General features: G+C 35.6%; 1 protein-coding gene and 1 long non-coding RNA gene across 3 annotated transcripts in view; one reads left to right on the forward strand and one right to left on the reverse strand.

Moving 5' to 3' along the window:
- Positions 1-1876, reverse strand: part of LOC139961664 (uncharacterized) — a 39109-nt gene extending 37233 nt beyond the window's left edge. Inside the window, exon 1 of the mRNA XM_071961040.1 lies at positions 582-1876. The gene's annotated coding sequence lies outside the window, so the exon portion shown is untranslated. The remainder of the gene's footprint in view (positions 1-581) is intronic.
- A 2406-nt stretch (positions 1877-4282) lies between these two features.
- On the forward strand, positions 4283-8817 carry LOC139961665 (uncharacterized). Of its 2 annotated transcripts, XR_011790955.1 has the most exons (4): positions 4283-4961; positions 6358-6482; positions 6921-7086; positions 7523-8817. It is a non-coding gene; the product is annotated as an uncharacterized lncRNA (long non-coding RNA). The 2 variants fall into 2 exon arrangements; XR_011790954.1 differs by having other exon boundaries at positions 4283-6482.
- Positions 8818-13717: the final 4900 nt, after the last annotated feature.

The raw sequence follows: 13717 nt of genomic DNA on the forward strand, positions 1-13717 counted from the left end.
GCCAATATAATTGAGAGAATTCCCAGTTGAGAGAAAAATTCCTTCGAGGCCAAAAAATGAAATTTCCAAGCATTTGTACTGCTAATATTAATAGCCTGGAAAACAAATCATTCGTAGATTTTATTTAGTTGTTATTGAAAATATAGAATTCACGAATTCCTTTCCTTTTTTCAACTGAATAAAAACCAGACCTTCGATTTTGATGCATCAAAGAACATCGGTGAGTCCGCAGAAATACTTAAATTGGTCGATTGTTCTTCATGAAAACGATACATACGGAAGTTTTACAACTAACGTTTAACATTACTATGCACGATTTTTTTTTCCAGTTAAAATCCAACAAAGTTTCTTATCAATCGTTTCTGTATTACTTTTCTATTTCATTTTATTTTGTTGTATGGAGACTTAATCGATCTTTTAATCTTTATTGAGAATATTAAAAACTACCAGAAAGAAAAATCCTATATGTGTTACCAAATTGCTGTTTAAAACAGTTCATGAGCAAGTTTACTGCATATAATGATTGACTAAAGTGACTTAAAATGACTTACGTTGAACTATGTTAGAAAAACAAAACTTACCTTTTTGGATGAAGTGTATGGCATAGCTACACCTTCAAACTGTTAATTGGGCTTCCTTCTAATTGGAGCAAGCATAATATCCTTTATTCCATTAAAAAATCCCTTTGTTTCTTTCCTACTCAATTAGATTGCTAGAATCCAGACGAAATGTTCAATATCAAACTTTTCTGAAGTACAGGCTCATACATTTAACGTTCGATTCCTCAAATAAATATCTTTCACAAGAAATATATATATTTTTAATACTTTCACACCACGTAATAATAATTCCTACAACGTCCTCTCACTGTCTCAATTATTAAAGGTTTAATAATAATAGTTCGTTAAACCAAGTGAATGAAATAATTCCATCAGAGCCTGCATGTATACACGTCGATAACCTTGAGAAGCTTGAAAACGACAAGAATGCTAATGATTTTGGAAGCTGGCATAACATAGGTCCTAATATTAGATCGATGTGTATTATTATCTTCATAACATTGTCAGTCACGAATAACATACTGCAGCAGAAGCTATGCGGTTCATATCTCGAAGATAATATTTCTCCAGCTTCGTCGTATTACACAGATAGTTCATAGACACACACGTATGCACACATTACTACACTGATACAACGACGGCGTGGGTATCAAGACTCATATTGTGATGATACATCCACCGTAGACGAATATGTACATTATACACGCGATAAGTTTTGACCCATGTAGGATGAGATGTTTTGACGTTGAATGGAATGTGTGGCTCTTCTAAAATTAAACGCAAGTTAACGTCAGCGGGAAAAGGGTTCTGTGTATTATTACAAGAAATGTGTTAGGAGATGGGGTGTGTGGTTTTTTTTTATATCATGCTGTGCGTTTTCTCTATTCCCTGGAGATGATTCCAAGATAAGAATAATAACAAACCAATTTGTTATTGTCTTTCTTCCATTTTTGTTATATCAGTATCATATGACCTTTAAGAGTTCGCTCAGATGGTGTTTTAACCTTCAAAATGTTTCCACAAGTTTGTCACACAAGGGTGTGCATATACAAAGTATGTGCCATGTGCAAATGCTTAGAACATATTATGAGAGTTATTATAACAGGACTAAATTGCGAATAAATGAATTATTGCTGTATAAGCACTCAGCTAACGTATATGTAAATGATACATTAAAATTGCAAACTTATTTTAAAGCTATATTGACCTTTTGTTTTGGCCTTCATTACAAGCATCAACAAGTGAAATTTGAACCGTTTAATAAGAAAAGAGAATAATAATATAAAACTTTAAATGCATCCAATTACAGAATACGACTTTGAGGTAGTATTACTACTTTCCAAAATATGACATGTGAGATATTTAATGTTATTATTTCATATTTGTATTAAAATCAATTCCATTCAACTTGTGTTTTACAAAATAACAATCATTGCCTACCAACTAATTTGGAGCCAACAAAAAATAATCACGAAACTGCTTATTAAAGGTAAAGTGATTAAAGAAAATAAAACTATATCTGCTAGCTTATCACTTGGTGGCTTCACACATACTCAAAAGACTAATTTGAAACAAACACCAAGAATTATATTAAGAAACATGCATATTGGGATTCCTATGTCAGATTTCTTAATCGTGTGTGGTTTATTCACGTTGACAACTTTCAACCTTAAAAATCAATTGATCACGGTTTCACTTTTAATTGGAAATACTGTTAAATTTTATTCTGGAAGGTATATACTTATTGAAATTGTTGTATGTCACTATATATATATATATATATATATATATATATATATATATTATATATATATATATATATATATATATATATATATATATATATATATATATGGATGGCTGAATGGATGAATGGATGGATATATATATATATATATATATAGATATATATATATATATACATATATATATATATATAGATATATATATATATCTATATATATATATGTATATGTATATATATATATATATATGTATATATATATATATATATATATATATATATATATCCATCCATCCATTCATCCATTCATCCATATATATATATATATATATATATATATATATATATACAGTGTTCGACTTATGGCCAAAAAATTGCATAGCAACAAATTTCGACAATTGCTATACAATATTTTTGTTGCATAGCAGTTCCCCAATATTGAATAGCAGTTTTGAAATTACCACAAAACGGACCAAATGTTGGCGATCAATGTATTAACTACAAAATGTTTGTTTATTATTATTATTTATACTAGTGTTGCTATTTGCAATATCGGCAGCATATCGGTATCGGTAAAATTTTGCCTAATTGCCGATAACAGCAAACCGATATTGAACTTTTCTTTTTAACAGCAGAGCTACCTGTACTTATTTATACTTGCAATGATTTGTTAATCTGCCCAAGACGATCCATTTCTTTTGCGTCAGTTAAACTCAGATTCATTTTCGATTAATATCCATGGAAACCTGACTCTCCGTAACATCTAAAAACACGTCTACGGCGCGCGAATATAACCAATGACCTTCGTGAACCTGGGCCTACACACAGCATTAGTGCAGCATATATACACTGTACTAACCATTCATTTCCTCAAAGGCCTCCGTGAAAACCTTGAACATGATGCATACAGTAACTGCACAGTTCAGCAGTGTTGGAAAACCTTGTTCAATTTTCCGCGAACACACTGCCGATTTCCCGCCGGTGTTCGCCTGCCTAGCACGCGTAACGTGCGAGCATAAAGGCGTGGTGTCCAGGGGCCCGTCTTAGGGCTATGGTGGGGTCATGGGGTAGAACCCCTCGTGGGGATCCTGGGGGCGAAAGCCCCCGAAAATTGTTGTCATTTTTTGCCATGTCTGGCGATGAAAAAATTCGCAGTTGAGGATGCAAAATACTGACAACTTTTTTTATTTAAATTGTCACGAAACTGATGAAAATTTTAAAATGACAAGTTAAAGTTGCTATATTATGTTATAAAATGAAAAGAGATTTAATCTGTCTTTCAATCTTTAAAAAGTGCAACTTACAAAACTTCCGATGTTATGAAACAAACAACGTTCAGCAAAGCCCCGTTTCTAGACTGCCTAACAATGAATAGCGTGCACTATGCGTACATTTTTACAACTGCAGTGTTTAACCCTATACCCAACTACTGTACCACGGTACATGTGCTGCGAATTTGCCCAGGTACCTTCCCAACAACTGAGCTCATCCCCTGTGTAACACCTGTTTGTTAACATTTTTTGGCACGTTGCCAGGGAGTTTAGTTACGTGAGATCCGTAACCGCCGAGGTGGTTAGGCTATTTGCTTTACACTTAACTATGGTAGGATAATATTTTTTCAGGTTTTTTTTCGCTATACGGTCAAGTGAATAAGTTGTACATTGAGTATAAACTCAATAAATTATAACTTCTACATTGTGATCGACAGTTCGTAAGTTAAGGTTTGAGTGTTTGCTCCCAAATCTGACTAGGAATTTGTATCGCACAAATCGGCACAATGTGCGATGCTGATTTGGAAACGTCTCGCAAGTTTGTCGTTTTGGAGCGCATTTTGCGATGCGATACCGGAAAAATCGAACACTGTATATATATATATATATAGATATATATATAGATATATATATATATATATATATATATATATATATATATATATATATAAGCTCGTGGTTAATAAATAATATCATCAATTAACTTATATCCCCCAACTCATCCATAGTAATCATTTCTGAATGACAGGTTATATAATACAATGACCTAGTTATTTCAATTTATGATACAATTATGAACAAAGTCATGGAAAGTAACATGACCAAAGAAGCGAATCCAAATGAAAGTTGAAACCATCTTTTGCTAATTCAGTTTGTTACTAATGATAATTTTGTTAATTCATCATGTTGATGCCGCTGTTGATCTGTTTATAATACCATATACACACTGTAAAAAATGTCTGTGATATAACAGCTTTACACCGTTCATCTACTAAAATTAATCATGTTGTTAAAAAAAATTGTTGTCCATTTACAAAATGTATTGAAACAACATTTTCTGTATATGGAAACAAAATCTTCATAACAATACATCAACTGCTGTGTCGGAACAAAAGCATCAGGCTCGATCCAAGTTTTCATTTATGCGGTCGAAGTGACCGCGAAAACGTTACACCAAATCTTGCATCATAAAACGAGAACCGTATTTTACATGCTGTTGGAATGATAGAAAGTAGCATATACGTTTAGTCTTACGAAATCAACGAGTTTTTCCGAAGTAGTAAAGTTAACAACTGTGTCGCAAAGTTGTAGATGACCTTTGTACACTACTTACAGTTGAAAGACGCTGGGCGCGCGCAACGAAGGTCCGAAACCGCTGTAATTACGGTAAGTTATGATTTCAAAGCTTTCAGTCCTTTTTAATCTAACATGAGTGCAACTATAGTGAATTGAGTCATATGAAACTGTTACTTTTTACGTAAGCATTTATTAAATGTTGGTTTGTTTGTTTGTTTGTTTTGAAATAAGCGGCAAAGCAAGTAGGCTAGGCCGACAGCACAGCTCTCTGTCGGTCCATTGTGTGCACACTAGCACAAGATGCTATGGCAGTTCTTTGTTAGGCGAGCATGTACGATCGCTTACTTCTAGCATATCGTCGTAGCTGTTTTGACAGTCATACCAAACCTAAGCTTACATTAATTCTTTCGCGGTATCGTTTCTATTGGCTATGATATAACGCAGCCTAGACACTGGTCACCAATCAGTATCTATGCTTTACTATATAACATAGATTCTCTTAGGAAACTTCTTGATATCACTTTTACTGTTTAGTTTGAAGCCCCCCGATCGGCTTACACTAAATCTTGGGGGAGTCGTGCAGTCCCCTGTCCTGAATCTTGGGGGAGTCGTGCAGTCCCCTATGGGACGCCAAATGGTAAAATTCAGAAATGAACAATCTAGGCTTATGGTTAACAAACTCTGGTCTATCACTAAAATAGATCATCGATCAATAAAATAGTTTTTTTTTTGTCTGATAAATCACGTTTTTCCAGTGATAAATCAGAATTTAACTAATACAACTTGTTTTGCTTTTCTCGCTGAATTTTGAAAACTAATTATTGGTCGGTAAAACCACTTGTTATTCCTTGTTCAATTCTGAAGGATGCTACTGCATGCAATGGGGAAACCCTGTATGTACTATGTGCCTGTCATTTGATGCCTTGGCGTATAAACACGATATCACACGAACCAAAGATGTTTGAACTCAAAATTTAGTATTTATAGGTATGTTTGAGTGGGAGAGGGCTTATGTGGAAATTAACTATACAAAAAATTCCTGAAGGTAATTTCTTTGTAAAGGGAAAATGTGAGTATTGCGAGCTAGAAAAAAATTACAGGCAAAGTCTACCTCCTAGCCCTCCTCCCCCCCCCCCCACCCATCCAGAACTGTGCCTGAGCTGCTATTTGCCCCTAGCCTACTATCATGAACAGTTGATGTATGCACTGTTGTATGCTATAATAACCTGAAGTTAGCATGAATGTGTTGATTGTGGGTGTTATGGATTATGCCAAACTGTAACCTACTTACAGTATTAACTGATAAGATTTGTCATCTGTCAATATATATGATAACCAAAAGTGTTTGTTTGTTTTCCTTTCATAGGATAGGCTTCCGCTAAACCTGAGATGGAATAGTCAGGGGCACCGGATTTGTAATGTATTGCTGGAGAGGCTGACCCATTTCCGAAAGGTTTTAATTTCCATACGTTTTACTTTCTTGCAGATGGTTACTTGTTCATGTGGTGTTCACTATGATACTGCAGCTAGAAAGATGCGTCACTACCCGCTTCATCAAAATCAACCAAATTTTCAATTTACGTGTCATGAAGAAAGTGCAACAGAATTTTTGTAAGTTGTTCAGACTATAATAATACTATGATTGGTCTCACATATCTATGCACTAGATCATCGGGTTTCACTTTTTTCGTGGTAATGTGCGTCACGGTGACCACTGGATTCATCCAGAGTGCAAGAGTTTCACTTGCAGGCTACTCTTGCATAATTTCTGACATTGCTTTTAAAATTATAATCCATGGATCTTTATACTTTAAGATACTCAAGGGCATAGGAACCGGGGGGCTGGGGGGTGCCAGCCCCCCCAGTGAAAAATATGGAGGGGCGGAAGTATCATTCCGCCCCCCGCTTCGTAAGTCAGAAAACCTTTTTTTCATTTCCAAATAGATCCCTCCCCCAGGCCGGCCATCAGTCTTCAGCCCTCCCACTCAAAAGTACCTTCCTACACCACTGAAGATATTAATAAAAAATGCTTTTGTTTTTATGTAACAGGTTGCAATCCATTTCTTAGAAACAGAATGGCAATAACAGTTGATCGGGAACCTCTGCTGTATCCTACATCTATTATTGCTGCGTTGAAGATGTTGTTCATGAGCTATTATGTGTTCAACATATGCTATCCCACAGAGGTTCAAGCAACCATGGAATACATACAGAGGTACAGTTTAAACCTAGTTTCTTAACAGATTAACAAAGGAGGTGCATTCAAACTGCAGTTACTCCATCTTGTTGAGATCCTGCAAGAAGAACTGCAAAGTCATGTTCAGTTTGTTCAGTAATAGCTTTATGTCAGTGTCAATGCCAACAAATGTTGTGCAACATTAAATGTTTTCATTAAACTACTAGTGCACCTGTCATGGCATGCAAATTACAATAGTTTATACATAATAAAACGGATAAAAACTTTTACTTATATACATATATATATATATATATATATATATATTTTAATATATAAATTTTATGTGAAGTTTTACTAATTTTAGGGATACTTTTACCAAAATTAAATAAATTTAGTTTTTAAGCACTAGGATGATTTTGGTAAACAAGGATAGATTGGACTCATGAAACTTTTTTCAAATTATTCCCTACAGAATACTGTTCGAGATTGATCCAGGGAGAGGGTCTAGGGCAAAGAAATCTTACAGATGGTGTATAAATTCGAAAGTAACTTCTCTTTGTGAGCGGATGAAGGAAAGTAGAGAGTGAGATATGCAGTGAATGTGGCCAAAAGTATTAAGCTACTTGGTTTAACTGCATTTAATTTTGTTTTGTTTAATGCCGTATACTTTTTGTTTTTTGTTTAATGATACCTCCATTTCAAAAGCACTGACTCTATGAACTATTCTGCTATATTGAAATCACTAAATTTTACAGATTCATGTTACAATGTAACTTAAAGTTGATTTTTAAAATACTTAATAAACAGTAAGGTAATCTGCTTGCTTCAGAAGTATTTTAACCAAACATTGTATTTTTAAATACAAAATATGATTCTGTACAGAACAACCTCATAGCTTTTTCAGTACAAGTTGGATGTAACTATATAAAAATATCCAAATTTGAGCACTGTCATGTAGATTTTCTGATTGTTCTATATATTGGAAAGGGTTCATTTTAGCAAAAAAATATCCCAGTGTGCCTAAGCATTTCAATGGAAGTTTCATCACTTTGACATTGACCATCAATCTAACTGTTTTCTTTTTTTCTTTCTATTGATTTGGGAGTTGGACTGATAGCAGTAAAGCTTATATTTTTTCCAAGAGTAGCAACTGTACTCATTCGAAACAAAGTATTTTTATTAGAAGAAATCCTTTAAAGTACTCTAAGCATATAAATAGTATTTGAGTTTCACACTGTTAATAGCTTTTTGTTTCAGGTTCAGTTTCAATGCAACTTAAGTGGTTTCCAGGTTCATGTTATTGTTTTGTTTCTTATTTCTTTAGTATGTCATAGAGTAGTATTTTTTAGTCGTTGCTCTTTCATTCTAGACACTATCTCTTTGTAAGAGTGCTAATTACAATGGACAGCAGTATCCTTGGTAGGTTCATAAGGTAAATTGACCCCCTGCTATTCAGCATTTATCAATCTTGCTTAAATAGTATTTTACCTTTGGGAGTCTAATATCATCAGGAAAGTCCAGATTAATGTGCTGAGATAGCTTAGTAGTAGTATGATAATATCACTGTTTTTCAACGCACTGGTAGACAAATTCACACTTTATCCCTGTTTTGGAATGATATCTAAACTGTCCATGTTAGTGTAATATATTGTTACATTGTTGTTTGCAGTGCTAATTCCACATTTGCTGTATATGATGTTATCCTAAAAGTCTAAAACACCTGTCAAGATTGCATGTTGGTAAATAAAGATATGTGTGTTTGGTAAATTTGACTCTCTCAATGTGTTCCTCTTGGTATAACGTTTATTTTTTCATCTAAATCTCTTTCATGTACAACAAATTCCTCTCCACATAGGATTCGCCCAGGATCACAAATTACTTTACCCATATATAGCAGCTTCATTTGAATACATAATTTTTACTTTCAACCACAACTTTTTACCGTGTACACAAACTGTTATTTGGTAAATTAACGGAAACATTCTGTCTAGAAACGAAAAAAGTTCGACCAATATACAAAAAGTATTTTGAATGTTACATCACTTTTTCCATGTTGCCACATAAAATTCTACCTGAATAAATAGAAATGAATCTGTTCCTACACAAACCGTAGTTGTGCATTTACAGTTGCTGTTGTACACTGATGAAAAAACAGATGGAAACTAATTGACAGCTTTTCTTTTGTAAATATACAGAGAAATTTTTTACAGTGCAAGTATAACTTTCTATGTGCAGAGATAAATGATAATTTTTTGCGTAAGTTACTTTTACATCATCTTGGGCTAAAGTATACACGGAGCCTGCACCACAGCGACTACACACCACAATGTCGCACATCACAATCACATAGCACAATATCACACACCACAGTGCCGGATACCATATTACCCCACACTTCATTATCCCACACTACACAATATCTCATATCACACAACATTCCTCATTATAATAGGCCACATGTCATGTAATGTACAATGTTAGTCCACAACTGTTAGTCCACAACACAATGTTAGTCCACAACACAATGTTAGTCCACAACACAATGTTAGTCCACAACACAATGTTAGTCCACAACTCAATAAGCCACGACACATCATGTCCCACAACACATTTTTTTTCAAAACACATATAAGTCTGTCATTATCCTTAGATGTGGTAGGCCTAATCTACAGCTACAATTTGGATTTGTGGATAAGAGCCAAATACTGGACATTATTTGAACATTGCCAATAATTGAAAGAATATGATCATAACATACTTATATTTACAAGAATATGATTAGGATTTGATCTTTTCATATCGTCAACTTTACAAAGACCTATATGTTGATATCATCTAACGACAGATCAACATTAACCTTTCCTCAGAGTACGTCCTCCTATCACCCCCTCCCATCCCTTCATTTTTTTAAAGTTTTAAATATGCTAGAAGTTTCCAAAATTAGTTTATACGAAGGTTCTGATTCTCCAAAGCATTCCCAGATATGGACAGAGGGTAAACGATTTGAGGGTGGCCGTAAAATTCTTGTTGGAGTTAGAACATGAATCGTTCTATCTTTCATATTTGCATGCAATACTGAAGACCTTTAAATGTTTATGATATTAAAGCGGGTGTATGCGCGCTTCATTAGGCTAAAGTTAATCAAACCTATACCGAACTTAAAATCCCACGGCAGATTCAATTCTTCACTATAGTTTCTCGCTCTAAAAACTAACCCTATCAGCTATTTTCCCCGCCAAAAATGGCCTCCGAACAGCTGGTAATCAGTTCACTTGAAGACAATAACAACTTCTACTTGAGGAGGACGTCTTGCATACGAATTGGGTAGACTCGGGTTATTTACAGAAGTTACGGGGAAGAATTCAAATACAAAGTCTTCTTACCTGCAACCTACTGTTTTAACCCGCAGGGTGCCGAGAGGAATACGGCGAATAAGAGGTTGCAATATAATCTTCTTCAAGTTGTCTTCATTTTGCCACGATTGGCATGGTTAGCCAACTGTGAATTGTGTCACGTGTATAGGTAACAGGCTATTTCCTATGTCGGTTGTATATCGAGATGAAGATAAAAAGACGGTTGCATTTCTCATTATTTCAAACTTTAATTATAAACATAATTATTTGATACATCTATCATAAGTTACAATTTCTTTTATATATTTTCTTATTATAGTAGGCAGTATTACCTTCACAAATCCCTCGTGGATTCTACCTTTTAGGGGATAAGCTTCACCTAACACTATCTAGCCACCTGCTCTTTCGTGTAATTGGATATCACGTTATATTTATGTAGGTGTGCAAGGTATAGCCGAACTTCCCGTGCTTGAATCCCATAAGGAATATTATTCTCATCTAATCATTGTTAAAACCTCCACATTGGACAACATACGAAGAAATATATAAGAGTAGAGAATGCAGGTGCAAATATAGTACAATTGCATACTAAGGGCCAAAACATATAGCAGCAGTTAAAGGGTGTGAAGACTCGCGCAAAAGAAACGTCTGATGCCGGTAATCTGACCTAGTTTCGAATGAGGTGTAACAGAAGTGTTTGACACCACCATCGATCTCAGAAAATACACACAGAGTCGGTAATTAGACACTAGTGTACAGTCAGTACATACAGCTGCGGTCAATACCCACAGCACAGTGTACAAATGAAACAGCGATGGACATCTCAGGTCCAGCTAAAGATAACAAGGTATCACGTTTCATTACTGTCTGCATTTTGTAGCGACAAGAGAAAACTTCACTTTTGTAAGAAACGGAAAATCAACTATTTAAAGATGGCGGCACGCTGTTTGGGGCGAGTCTTCAATGCCTTTAATATATGAAATTATAGTCAGTTAAAGGTCGCCTTTATTGCCTTCAGTTTTAGCATACTATATAAATGGGGACCAAGTTGCAAAGTACTTTTCTGGTTCTGGGATTTCTCATTCATCCAAACTACTCCTAAAGACAACGAGTCTTGTCAATAACATATTAAAATGTTGAAGAAGGGGGGGGGGGGTGGGCGGGGGGAGGGGTGCATTTTGGAATATGATGAGGAGTGACAATTGCCTTTCTAGCACTTTTAGGGCTTATACCCTACAGACCTTCAATGGGATATTCCAGTAGCCGAAATAAATTGATAAATAAAATGCTGGAAATTTCTGCTGGATTGGTCCCCTACAATTTTGCTACTTTTGCAACATAATCAACATGCAACATTAAACTATTCAGCGGGAGCTGCTTAACCATGTATATCGACCATTATGCATGGCAGAAGCCGTGCCACCACCTTCCGCATAAAGGTTCGGCGCCCTGAACTGCGAGAGATGCGCTCCAACGGTCTTCATATTATTGAGCACCCCTATTTTAATCTATATCAAAACAACTGAATAGCTGCATCATGGAGAGACTCCATTAGTCTCCTGTTAGTAAAATAAATCGCCTTTGTCCATTAAGTTATTATAGACGGGCCTCTAACAGCCTATTAGTGTGTTTACATAACCACATTCATACCTAGCACCCTTACAGGTTTACACAAGTTCAAGTTGCAAGAGGTGACTTTATCATGTCTGCAGGAATCATGTCACTGAGTAGCTATATATTTACACCAATTAAAATGACTGAATGACGTCACTCTTCGTACTTCTAACGTCATTGTTGTTGTTGAATATTCAGTTTGTGTACAAGATTCCCACCCAGTTGGGGACACATTTTTCTATACTGTTCTGTCATGTCCCGCTTCCGAGCACTCGTAAGTGTCAGGTATGAGCAGTATACGAATATCATGTTACTATCAGATAATGGTTAAGAACTGTTTGTACTGTCAATACGAGTGCTTTGAAGCTTGATATGTGAGGACAGTAACGCGTCTTGCCTAAAACAATTCACGTTATTGAACAAACCGTATACTTATGAGACTGCACCCAATGTGTGATTCTTTTCTCCGTCAAAGGAAATTTTTAAACTAACGGTATAGTCAATGACACCGTTCGGTGTCGTCTAAAGATGTCGCCATGCAGACACTGTGTGATTCAGTGTTATCTATAACCACAATAGTTATCGCACCACAATTAATTGCTTGACTTACACACTAAACTCGTCACTTTCCAAGGCCGATAGAGCATAGATAGAAGGGTTCAACTGACATGTCCTACCCACTATATGATAGCTCATGGCTTGGGCTATCATAAACCTTCAAATTTTGCCAAATTCACCGTTGCGATTTTGAGCTAGAAGAGCTGAAAGCTTATCATATGCTCCCCATCCCATCTGCCAGCTGTCGCTGCGGAATATTCTTGTTTCACCCAAGATTTGCTAAAATACCTTAAATCACCTTCAATCCTCCACATTTTTAGACCATCAGTAGATTATTTCATCCTCTTAAACATCCAAGCATCAAAAAGAATGGTGATGACTCCGAAAATGCCCCCAAAAATCAATACAGTAGGTCACTTTAGGGCTAATTTCCGACAATGGTTAGCCTCTAAGGCGGACGTGCACCATTCTAATTGTGGTGCGATACCTGCATAATTGAGAAAGTTGGAAAGCACTAGAACTTTTGACGTTTTCCTCATCATTTCAAATGGCCAACCGTTATACGAGATCGATATATATATATATATATATATATATATATATATATATATATATATATATATATACATGTTACACTGGTGCCTGCAGCAATCCGCGACAACCCTAGAAATGATTACTAAGGTTTTATTGAATGTTGGCATTATGTGGCATATCTCAAGGGATATATTCATATTTGAAAAGGAAAGAAACAACGATTCGATAATTTGACTTTGAAGGCGTGAGTGGGAAGGAGAAGAATCACAGAGTTCGATGTCAGACAAGTCGTACACACATTTTTAGCAAAGTGACCCCCTTTTAGCAGGTACAAAACTGAGCTATACTTGTTTACGTATACGCATGCTCTATGACCTAATGGCGACCTATAATTACCAGTGGGAGAGATAGCATGGTGGCATGCCCAACGAGAAGGGGGTCAGATAGGGCTACAGCACCCGAAACCAAAGATCAACAAGCTGTAGGGGCCCCGGCAGATATATCATGACGAATAATGCATGTGTTCTGTACGCATATGAATGCAATCACTGTTGAATTGATGAAGTCTTCAATAGGGGGTCGATGGTGACACGGTTGACCCCGGGGAT

The sequence above is a fragment of the Apostichopus japonicus genome, chromosome 20 (genome assembly GCF_037975245.1).
Source record: "Apostichopus japonicus isolate 1M-3 chromosome 20, ASM3797524v1, whole genome shotgun sequence".
Classification (NCBI taxonomy): domain Eukaryota; kingdom Metazoa; phylum Echinodermata; class Holothuroidea; order Aspidochirotida; family Stichopodidae; genus Apostichopus; species Apostichopus japonicus.